Source organism: Excalfactoria chinensis, chromosome 4, assembly GCF_039878825.1.
Source record: "Excalfactoria chinensis isolate bCotChi1 chromosome 4, bCotChi1.hap2, whole genome shotgun sequence".
In the NCBI taxonomy this organism is placed as follows: domain Eukaryota; kingdom Metazoa; phylum Chordata; class Aves; order Galliformes; family Phasianidae; genus Excalfactoria; species Excalfactoria chinensis.
In genome coordinates, this window is record NC_092828.1 from 58,492,170 (window position 1) to 58,504,245 (window position 12,076).

The 12,076-nt window shown below is 36.6% G+C and overlaps 1 long non-coding RNA gene across 1 annotated transcript; it reads left to right on the plus strand.

Annotated features, from left to right (window-relative positions):
• Nucleotides 1-2,882: 2,882 nt before the first annotated feature.
• LOC140250946 (uncharacterized) lies at nucleotides 2,883-8,888 on the plus strand. The gene is made up of 4 exons (XR_011903339.1): nucleotides 2,883-2,974; nucleotides 4,855-5,010; nucleotides 5,655-5,733; nucleotides 8,635-8,888. It is a non-coding gene; the product is annotated as an uncharacterized lncRNA (long non-coding RNA).
• Nucleotides 8,889-12,076: the final 3,188 nt, after the last annotated feature.

A 12,076-nucleotide genomic window follows, 5' to 3' on the forward strand; every position in this document is an offset into this window, starting at 1 on the left:
CATTTAGCAGCATATATATGGGAAGTGTTCCATATCTGCTTGACTTAAAGTTAAAATTCTTTTTTCTCATAGATGATTATATTACTGTTAGAATTAATACTGAACATGTATAGGCTTGACATTATTACGCAGTCAGATCTTCTTGCTTCTGAAGTCTTCTTTGGGGGAATTTTTTTAATACGTTTTTATTACAGTTTATACTTCAGCTTTTATGGAGCAATTAGGAAACAAGTTTTTAATTGTTACCTGATTTTGCTGATGTGTACTTGTGCATTTTAGTGGAGTACAGGAAAATAGATGTGTTAAGAGGAACAAAATATGTAACAGGATAGCTGAAAGAGACAAAGTATTACCTGGGAAAAAGCCTCAATGTTGCTAAGAACCAACAATTCTTAGTTTTTGTACTGTTCTAATTTTGGCATTTTTCTTAAATAAGGAAATTAATACTTTGTGTAAAACAATTGATCTGGGTTAAAATTCACTGATTGTAAGTGAACTAAAGTCTGATGGTATTTTAAATCATCACTAAGAATTTAGGTACAAAGTGGAATGTATTAATTGGAAGCCCCCTGCATATTATGCCTATTTTGACTTCCTGAAAATAAGCTTATTCTTATTTGTATTTTTATCACAAGTTTCAAGAAATGCTATGGCCAATTTATGAAGAGCAGAAAATGCACTTAACAGCAACAGGTAGAAGATATAAATTGCATTAAAAACTGTGCAGCAAAATTACTTGTGTGAATTAATATTTGTAATCAGTTAATAGACTTAAAAGTATATTGTGTGAGTTGGCTATGTTATAAACTCGAAACAATGATATCTTTGTATTTATGCTTTGTTATTGTAAAAAGGAAACGTTCTGTACAGGCAATGCCGTGAGACATGAATTTGCTTCTTACCTGTCACTTATTTGCAGCTTAAAAGGATATGTTCACATTCAAAATGCTTTAACATAATTTACAACTTTTTAAAACACAATCTTAGCTTGTAATTTGGACGTTAAAAAGCAGAAACTCACAGAACTGCATTTAAAAACAAGCAAACCAAAACCAGACTTCAGTCTCTAGAATGTTGAGGTTTTTCCTTAGTCATGCAGCCCACGAACTCCTGTGGTGCTCGAGCGGTCACCTTACGCTCTGCTGCATTCAAGTGCTTCTTTCTCTTATTGTCATCTGAATAAGTAACATGCCACAACAATAAATTTCAGCATAATACTTATGATTCAAGGTGAAAATTTTTGATTTGCTCAAGAAGGAGAAAAAGTAGCAATTAAATAATTCAGAATTTAAAAAAAAAAAAATTAAAAAATAAATATAAAAATAAAAATAGAAGAAATTTGTTAACCAATGTACCCATATTCCAAAGAGCAGAAGCAGAAAGCATGGGGTTTGTGTGCTAACAGGGAACAAGATTTATGTTAGAAATCTGAGTGTAATAGCTGAATGCTCAGAACCTAGAGTTTGGAATGGTGAGATTTGGGGGAGTGCTGCTTTAACTCGGATTTCCAACTGCAGTGTTCTGTATTCTTTCCATCTGTCTTGCAAAGGGCTTTAAAAGTTTGTAGCAACTCTGTTTTGTTTATGAAGGGTCTGGCTTCAGATTTCCTAAAATCCTGAGTTACTTTGATACTCGTTTTCATTTGGTGTTGCTGTTCCTTGTAATGTTCAAATCTCACACTCTCGTGCACACGGGGCTCAGTATAACATTAGCAGGACTTCAGTCCAGGTTGTGTGTGTGTGTTCAGAGAAATAAAGCACAACTAAGCAATTCAAACCTTTTTATACGTCAGGATTTAGCATTTTTGTTTCATTGCTGTCTGTAAGCCATGCTCATTGTACACTGTGTGTATATTTTTATTTAAATAAATGTGATATTTATTTTTTATGTTTCTGACTTTTTTGTTACTCATTGTTCATTTTCATGACAGTGGTGCTGCCCAGAGGGCAAGCTGTGCGTGATGCTGAGAGTGGGTTTCCTCCTGAAATAACTGAAGTAGTCTTGTCTCAGCTAAGAGCACACACTTACAGAAAGCTCCAGTACAGCACTAAAAAGCCTGAAATGGCCATAAATTGATTATTACTATTATTCCTAGTGTTACTACAATTTTCATCTCAGAACCAGGTGGATTAAAATCAAACAGAACATTCACACACTCCCAAAGTAACCCCTTTCACATAACTACTCATCTGTAGACAATTATTCAGTGTAGCACAGATGGAATCAATACTTTTTATAAATATGACCATTAAAAGGTGATGTGGCTGCTTTTTTTTTGGATGGTGAAGACAATCCCAGACCTTGAGAAAGGTGGATCTTTTGTTGAAATCCAGACGTGTGTGATCTGACTACTCCATAATAGGTAAGTCCTCCATGGCTAGCTGAAATGCAGTGGAGATCTTCTTTTGGAAATATAGTAAAGTATGTCTCACCTTCTCTATTCTATGGTTAGAAGCTTATTACATCATTTACTTTCTGCATTTATGCTTGTTTATTTAGTTGCTTTACAGTGATAAAGTTCTTGAGATGCTAATTACCTGCAAGATACTTGCTAACCTCTAGAAAGCACCAGGAACTAATGCTTATTGTGGCAGTAAGTTTTAAAACAGCTGTTAGCATTCAGCCTAAAAAAAATTCTGTCTCCTACTAATAAAAGTGACAGTGTTTTAAAAAGTACTTTGTATTATTACTTTCTGATTTTATCTTCTATGTCAGCTAAGAAACACTGTTTTTTCATGACAGTATAACAGAAAAAACAACAACAAACAAAAAGCTCTGATGAGAGTGGAATTGCATGATAGTAAAAATGCATTATCACCATTTTCCTTTCCAAGGTTCTTTGGGGTCATGTTTGAGATTTCTGAATCATAGTCAGCTGTGGTCAGCACTGGGGCAGCCAGTGTTGGCACTGATAATTTCTAATGCAATTGCTTCCATTAGCGAAGTCTGTGAGAGCTCTGCTGTCCAGCTCCTGGTGAGTATTCTGTGAATCTCAGCCTTTAGTCATTCTGTGACAGCTACTCTTAATGTGATTAAGGGCAATGAGGTTGTAGACAATAACTGTACTGTGTTCTGCTGGCTTTACCTATGTAAGTTTACCTTTTGAGTTTTTGTGTAGGCAGAGCAGTGTCCTAAGCCTGTAATTTTGTAAGATATATGCTTGCTCTGCTGCTAGAAGTGGAGAAGAAAAATTGCTTCTAAATGAACAAAGATAAGAGGTTGAATTTTAAAAGCAGCTAAGATTTCTTTTTATTAAGCATATGCAGATATGTACATATGTATTTATATACACCCTTATTTTTTCATAGTAAAACTATAGAATGGGAAAAGGCAGTAAAATAAGATCAGTTAACAGTTGAACTTAACCTGTTAATATTTCTAGCAGCCAAATATATTTTTGCTTTTGGAGGTCTTGCACAGATATGCACCTGTACAGCTTTAGCGGGGCCTTTAAGTATGCCTAATGCATATGTTGACTCAAATAGTAAAAACTACTTTTCATGAAGGATGAAAAAGGAGGGGAAGGTGGCTCTCCCTGCAGTGTGTTTCTCAAACTAAATGTACTGTTCCAATCAGGAACAGCTTGGAAGAGCTCAGGCCAAAACTGGCTGTTCCTCCAAAATGCTGCTGGCACTGATTGGCATGCTGTGATCAGAAGTCTGCTGATGGGCTGTGATGAGGCTCTGTGCAAGTGTGTCACTGGGGTCTCTAATGAAAAGCAAAGGGTACACCCAAGGGTGATGGAAAAGGGGAAAGAGTGAATTTTGTCAGTGGCAATCACTGCCTGGATAAGTCTGCCATAATACCAGTCTGCAGGTGTGAGGCTGGGAGTGTAACAGCAGAGGATCAAGGGAAAAAGACTGCCTTGTCTGTTTCCCCTTTCTCCAGCAATGAAAGAAAATCTCCATGGGTAACTTTTTTTCATGCAAGAATAATTTGCGATTGCTGTGATTTATGGGACAAAGAGGCTTAAACTGCTGACTTGAACAAAATTAGAATTGTCATACGTATGCACTGATTGTCAGAGCAGAAACCAACCTTTGGGTGGTATATCACTCCTTAGAGATTTTCTGTCAGCGTTAAAGCTTAACAGATTTTGAAATAGAGAAAAGTTTAAGATCTGACTCTTAAGTCATTGATCACAAGAGAATGAACAGAAAGTGAGAACCACACTTGAGAAATCAAAACCAGATTTTTAGGGGGGATTATGATGCATTCACATGCCTGAATTTTGCTCACAAGGAGTTGTGTTCTGTGAATACCTTTTCAGTAAGCATAAAAGTTGAATGCAGTGTCCTGTAAATTAGTGCAATTAATAGTTAATTAGTTAACTTATACACAAAAGAAAATACATTCCTTCTAAAGGCACCCTTGTAAGGGCATATATGCAGCAAAATATTAAAATACATATGAATGACTTGAGAGCTGTTTGATATTAAGACAGAAGTGCCAAAACAGGTTAGAAACTATCAAATGAAAAGTGCATCACCTAGCTAATGCATTTGGTTTTCTCTGGTGCTACTTAAATCAGGGTGGGATTTGTCAAGGTAGATTCTCAGCACTTTCTATTTGAATTTAATTGCTCTGATATAGTGGGTTTTAAGGGAAAGTCTATAGAAGCCCAAGTTAACGAATTATCATAGTTTGGCTTTTAGCAGTTTTCACACAAGACCAAAATATCAGGAAACAAAGGATGTGTGAGAAAGATGTTTGTGAATTCAGTTATCTGACCTGCTTCTGTTTCCAGATGCAGATTTAAGTTTTTGTGATGAAGAAAAGACTCAAGGTATGACACTGGACTCCAGCAGCCATATTCTGCTGTCTGATTTGTAACATTACAATTCTCTCAACCAGGCTCAGCCTCAGTAATTCCAAAGGAGACTTCTCGATAAATCTCACTCTTCCTGCTGCTCATTCCATGCATGACTTTTCTGCATTGTGGAGCAGCCAGCAAGCATGACCACACTTCTGCCCCAGCCCCGGATATTATGCTGTGGCACCTGGACTCTTGTAAGTATCGCACATCTATAGCTAACTGGTTATGTGATGGATTTCAGAGTTAAGGTTATGGGATATGTGTCAAACACTCATCAGATAAACAGATGTAGGAAAGTTAAGGAGCAAAGACTTCTGGCTAGTGGAGGGCAGATGAGGAAGGTCATTTCTTAACCTGAGTTATGCATTGTAGACTGCATTAAATTCATCTTCACCTCAGATATTACTGAAGTTTGGATGCTTTATTGCTTTATGAGTGTAGTAGCAGCTACAGTGGAAATAGACTACTAGTTTATCAACATAAATACAGAAAATGTCCTTGAATAGATACCAAGATTGTTGAAGAGCAGTGGCTGTTTGGCCAAGGAGGTGCCATGCACAGACATTCTCATACAGGCAAAATGATATTGCAGAAAAATGATGGCATTGCTATGAACACTCCCACAGAAGTGAGGGACCAAGGCCACATTAATGGAGAAGATGAGAAGTGAGTGCAAGAACAAATAAAGACAGTCATTTGTTTTTCCAGTGGTGTGTAAGCATCATGTCTCTGGATTTCACACAGATTATAAGATCTTTTAGAGGTTAATTGCAAAACCTGACATAAACAGGTAGTACTTTCTTGTTTAGATAATTAAAATGTTTTTTACTGTTCCCAGGAGCTTTTGATGCAAAGCAGACTAATTATCACTCTGAAAGACAACAACAATTAAAAGAAAATAACCTCACAAAATATCAGTAAGTAATATTTAACAGGACCTTTAATGGCTACTTTTAGCTCCTCGTGATTCATCACCTCCCCACTTGAAACAGTTGAAACAGTTATCAGAAAAATAAATTCCTTAAAATTCAGGAGTTTTACTGTGTTTTTTTTTAATATCGATAGGGAAAGAAGAAGTGAGCATTTCAGATGAGTGGGAAATAGCAGCCGTTAGCAGTTTTTTGTGTGAATCCAGTTAGGGTGCCTAGCCATAAAATGCTGATAAGAGTTTGGGTTGGGGTTTTTTTTTGTAAAGGGAAAAAAATAAAACACAACCCAGAGTGAAGCACCCAATTTCATTCAATTTATATTTATGTATTCATGGACATCTTAATGGACGTCAGCAGGGAAGACGTGCTCCCACACTTTCTAAAAATCAACAGGAAAGCAGTGCACGGAATGCAATTCCCTTTTGCATTAAACTTATTGAGTCAAATCAATTTTTACGAGCACATAGGGCAGAGCTCTGGCACTTAATTCCTTTTGATCTTGTGCCTGCTAAATTCCATGTCCCACTGTGCTACCATGCAGTCTATTTTTAACAGATAATTTGTTTGGACATCATTAAAAAGAAAATACTACAACTTCTAGCAGTAATAAGGCACTACGCTCCCTGTCAAGTTATTAACTGACTGCATAAACATACATAAAGAAAAGGAAAAAAAAGGAGCATAAAGGGAACTTCTAGTTTAAAAACAAAGAGTAAAAAAACACCCAATGTTCAAGAACATGAAGCAGACTACATACCTGATACTGAGCAATGCAAAGTCAGCTTGCAGATAGCTTTCACCACTTTTGGTGCTGAGTGAACCTGCCATTTACCATGGCTGTTAAGCGTCTGTAGAAAGAGGGTACTACGAAGTGATAGGTTTTTGAAAAGAAGCTCTTGTGAATGAGTCAATGGATTTGTCTCATCATTGGAGTGATGCTAATGCAAAATTATGTTTTACTATGACTAGTGCCCTGAAGGGTGCATTTGCTTCTCTTGGATCCTTTTCCCACCTGGCTGCTACTTAGAGGTGATAAAGGGTGTTTTCTATACAAGTAGTACACATCTCCAGGACTAGGGTTTTCATGCTGTTTCAATTGTTATGTCATGAGAAAACATTTAGAATATTTCAATTACTGATCGTGCTATGATTGCATTTTAGTTTCTCAAGTGTTGTTTGTTTGTTTTGTTTTTGCTGGGAAACTGGTAATGGGATTTAGGAGCAGTTTACTAACTTGTGGCAGCCAGATGCACATTTGGATCCTTGTTTCAGGCTGTCTGTGGATGAAGGGTTTAAATACCTCCACAGACAAATGGATAAGGCCTTTGACTCACTGATGCTATGGAGCCTTAGCAATCACAATAAATTGACAGACTAATTGCTCTGCACAGCTCAGCCAGGGAGAAGGGTAGTCACATTGCTGTGCCTGAAGCTGTGTGGATCTAATAATCCTAGGTAGGAATTTTCATAGTTGGTGGTTGCGAGTCCATGGATTATGGAAGTTGTCATAAGCCTTCCATTTTCTAACTGTGATGATCTTTTATTTTGTTCAACCAGCCCCTCACCCCCGCCCCGTCCTGGTTTGTGACCTTCACACACAGCCTGTTGAGAGAGTCTTATAAAGAAATTTGATGTAAGAATTGGAGCGCCTGTTCTGCTTTCACCTTGTCCAACAGTGACATGAAGCCCATACTTAAGGAACAGTGTAAGAGCAGGGCTTGTACTGGATGAGCCTCCTCATATAGCTCTCCCAGATTCTGGTAATCAGTGATCCAGGGACACCTGCAACAATATGCATATTGAATGTTTGGGGCAAACGGGGAAAAAAAGAAAAGGGTTTGATAAAGACATGTAATGGGCCTTAGTTTCAATAGGGTTTAGATTTTTATTTGGAAAGAAAAATTCTAGTCTTTATGGCTAATTTTTCATTAGTGAATGAATGGTTATTGCTATCAGTGATCGATTCATACAGATTTAAGTTGATGTTCTCGGAAAGGATGGCATTACAAAACAAAAGCTGGTGCATGAGAAGTGCTTCTCTTAAATGTATATGTTTCACTGAGTCTGAATCAAAATTATCCAGTCTGTACAAACTCAAGCACTACGAGCAATAGATAGACGTGATGCTACATAAATCTTTTTGTACCTCATTCTCCCCAACATATTTTTTGATAACATAGCCTCCTGCTTTTAGCTCTTGTGTCTATCCAAATTTGGAAACCTGAATGGAATACAGGATTAGGAAAACTGTTGTCCAAGCTTCCCCTTTGAACGCTTGAAGAACTGTTCAATAGTGTACTCTAAAAATTAAGTAAATGCGAGCTTGGCAAATACTGTGTTCAAGTCATGCTATCTGATGGATGACACCTCCAAAGCACAGGGATCAGATTCACCCAGAGAAAATTCTGTGTTGTAGCTTTGCCAATTGCAAATATAAAGCACTTCAGTAAAATGCAAGCATTCTGAATCACACTCATCAGCCATGCCTATAATGAACTATATCTGCTTTTATTACACAGCAGGGATAATATGTCAGATTAACCTTTTCAGATGTAGGCTGTGTTAAGGAGAACAACTGCTTTTCTGAGTCTCGAAAAAATTGTTTTAAAATAGCTTTTCTTGAAACTTTGTGAAGGGAACGTTATGATGTGGATTCCAACAAGAGAAGTGTGGAACTTGTAACAAAATTATTCTAAATGTGAGCAGAAAAGTTCAGAATCTACCCACCTAATTTTCTGCAGAATAATCAAATGCAGTTCAGGAAATGTCAGGTGTAATTGCTGCTTTCCTTCAAAATGCACATTTGTTTTATTCATCAGATATAGAGCACATTTTGTTCTCATTCTTCTGTTCTCTTTCTTTAACTCACCCATATTTCTTACCTCCTAGGCAGGATGAAGCTTTATGTTCGTGGGTTTTACAAGGAAATCTCCCAGCCCCCCAATAAAATTTTGAAGTAATATCCGCTGCAAGAATAAACTGTGCGTGGAACACAGATGGGAAAATCCTGTGTACGTTTAGCAACAAGAAAACACAGAATGTGCTTTGTAAATAACATTCTTAGATAAATACACAAGGACTGTGGTGAGGTCTTCATGGAAATTATAATATTAGTTATGCAAATAACTGATGAATTTGAAACAGTAGGTATGTTACTATTCGTTCTGGTTTTGTTCTAGACTTCAATTTGGAACAGCTGTTTTGTTTATTTCATTTGTCTCTTTTGATATGTTCCTTATTTTCAGGTTTATGTGTCATAGGTTCAGTGGAGATTTTATCCCTAATGTACTTCTTATCTGAGAAAAACGACCATGAAACCACAACACTTACTAAGAATCCTGGATATCATCATTTTTAATCAGCATACTTAAAACTTAGAAACTATATTACCAATATAATTATGTCTATATAACAACAACCTCACCCTGTAACATGCAAGTGAATGCAAGTGAATACTTTCTTTTCCACTTCATCAGTCTCTTCAATCATTTTATCCCACTGCACTGCTCAGTACAAGACTGTATGACAAGGAAATGTATCATAATATCTACTATTAACATAATGCATGTTGAAACACCAAAATGAAGATGAATAGCAACTAAGGCAACTTAAATTCTAGTTCAGCACACAAAATAGAGAGAAACATACTGTATTTACTCTTATTTTAACAGCTAAAGGTTAGTACCTATGCATGCACCTTTGCTTTTGTGAACCAATCCATGTTGTGTGAGGTTGACCTTGGAATGCCAGGAGGTATGCAGAAGTCCTTTGTTTATCTGGTGTTTGCTATGGTCTTTAATGGCTGATAATTGTTATTCTCCTCCACTATCTGTAAAAGTACATCAAACAAAAGAGCAGAAGTATAAGGTGATCAGTGTAGTGCACAGCAATATATATTTTTCTTAATACCTTCTTATATATATTGTACATCAGTGGGAATAGCGTGACATCATGCATTTGTCTGTGTGCCTTATTCTACAGCAAATTACCATCATTGTGATAATCTGTTCTCAAGGCTGAGATGTAGATTTCAGCCATGAAAATGCCACTAATCACAGTTTTCCAAGTTGCTAATTGTATTGAGATTTTGCAAATGATTCAAGATCTAATGCATTGCCACCACTGCTCTGAGACTTCAATCTAGATTCAATACTTCATTTCATTCCATCAGCTGAAGGAATTCTGATTCATTCCACACATCAATATATGTTTTCCATTAGGAAATTTGATGTTTTCACTGATAAAGTAGGTATTGTCTTTATTCTTCTTCCATGGCTTCTTCAGTTGTATTTGTAGGTACTTGAAAACTTGTTTCTTTTCCCATTCTTTAGCAGATTATTTGTATCTGAACTTACTGCAACAGAAAAAACAAGACAAACAATAGCCCTAAAGGATGGAAATTTAAAAGAAAAAAGTTTTATGCTTATAAATGTTATTTATACAATCTTATCACAACATAAGAAGAACAAGTAAACTAGTTTTAAGTAAACCCAGTGGGTTCTTTAGGCAAAGCAAAGAAATTCCTTTTATGTCTCTAAGTGGGAAAGATTGAAGTGAACACTTGGAATCCAACGATTTCTTGTTGGAAGGTGATGCTTGTTACAATGCAGTGATAAAAACAAGAAAACGTTTGTAAAGCTGTTCTATTCTTACTACACTAAACTGAAAACAACACCACTATCAAAATGTTTTCAAAATGACTTCATGCTCCACTTAAGATAGATCATAAATCAGTTGTTGATTTGATCTTTGTATCCCTAAATGCTGAACTGGTTAACTGAGTACTAATTTTCATTAATAAAAAATAATAATTTTAAAAAAATAAAAAAATCAGCTTTGTTGTACAGTATTTCCTGGAGCTTAAGTCCAGAGAAGAATATAAGTCCTCCATATTCTGATTTATGAGGTACTTCTACTTCAAATCCATGTACTTTAGTTAGACCAAAAGACTTAACTCTTCAGAAATGTAAACTCAATATAAGCTCATAGAGTCCAGTGATTATTTTAAGTGTCTCAGATCCTTGTTATGGTATGATCAGGAAACATACACACAGATAATCTTAATTTTGCTCTTGAGAAAAATAAAATCCCGATATCATTGCTAGTTGGTCGTGGGCAAACTTTCATCCGATTTATGCAAGTACTTTCATGCATGTATAAAGCCATATTAGTGTAACATCAGGATGGACCCATGAACTTCCTCAGAGCACTGAGGAAGTGCTTCAACAGTTGTGGTTATTTTTTTAGTGTCAAATACCAAGCCAGTAATTTAGCACTGGAAATACAAGCAGAGGCTCAACTATCTTGGGATGAAGGAAATAGCACTATGCAGCCTAGGTCAGATCAGGTTCATGTGAGGTAACCCTTAGCCTCAGGACAGACAATTCAAAGCCAGCAAATTGAAATTCAAGCTCTTTATGTGAAAATGGAGCCTGAGGCATAGGTTTATGTCACGTAACTTTTGTTGTCTAGTTGTCATTTATAGTCCTAGGAGATAAATAGCGAAAGCTTAAAATGTCTTAAATCCAGCTGTTTGAGGAATGTGTTGACTGTCCTATAAAGATGCTAATCTCTCTCTAGGTAGAAAAGGACTAGATCAGAACTTCTCTAAAATCGTTTAGATTAGACCCCCACAGCCAAGGCTGGGTCGTCTGAATCCTACCCACTGCAGGAGCCAGCTGTCAGTGTTGCTCAGCTGTGAAAAAAAAGCTGCAGTTAAAGAAAGGAGAAGCCTAAGATATATTAAAAGAGGTATCTCCAAGAATCCTCAAAACATGGAAAAGCAAGGTAAAAAATGATTTAAGCAAGCAAACAGTGTCATCTGGATAAAAATCCTTGTCTGCATTACGTTGCCAGACTCTACTGAAAATTCAGTACCAAAAATCCCTTTCAATAGTCAGGAAGAACTTCTTGTACTCTGGAGCTACATTAAAATAGTAATTTACGACTGAAATCCTTACTCCATGTACAGGCAAAACGGTAATACTGAAAGTTGGCTATTGTTTAAACTCTGCATCTACTTTAAATTTTCACTCTGGGAAAGGTCGTTTGAGATGAAAGGTAAATAAAATATGCCATTGTCAATTTCACATTGAAAATCTATTGGCTTCTTCTCCATGTGATAAATCCTAAGCTGTAATGCTTTCTAACAGCTATGCCCCATGGTTTTTGAAAGCTACACAGACAGCACAGTAGGCGCAGCCATCAGTCATACATCTGCAAGCCCCGTGACTCAGAGTGGCAGAGAGAGGGAAGGCAAGGCTGCCATTTCTAGAGAAAGAACAGGCAGTCCAATTATGTTAAGCATCCAGATTGTGAGACTAAACTGCCA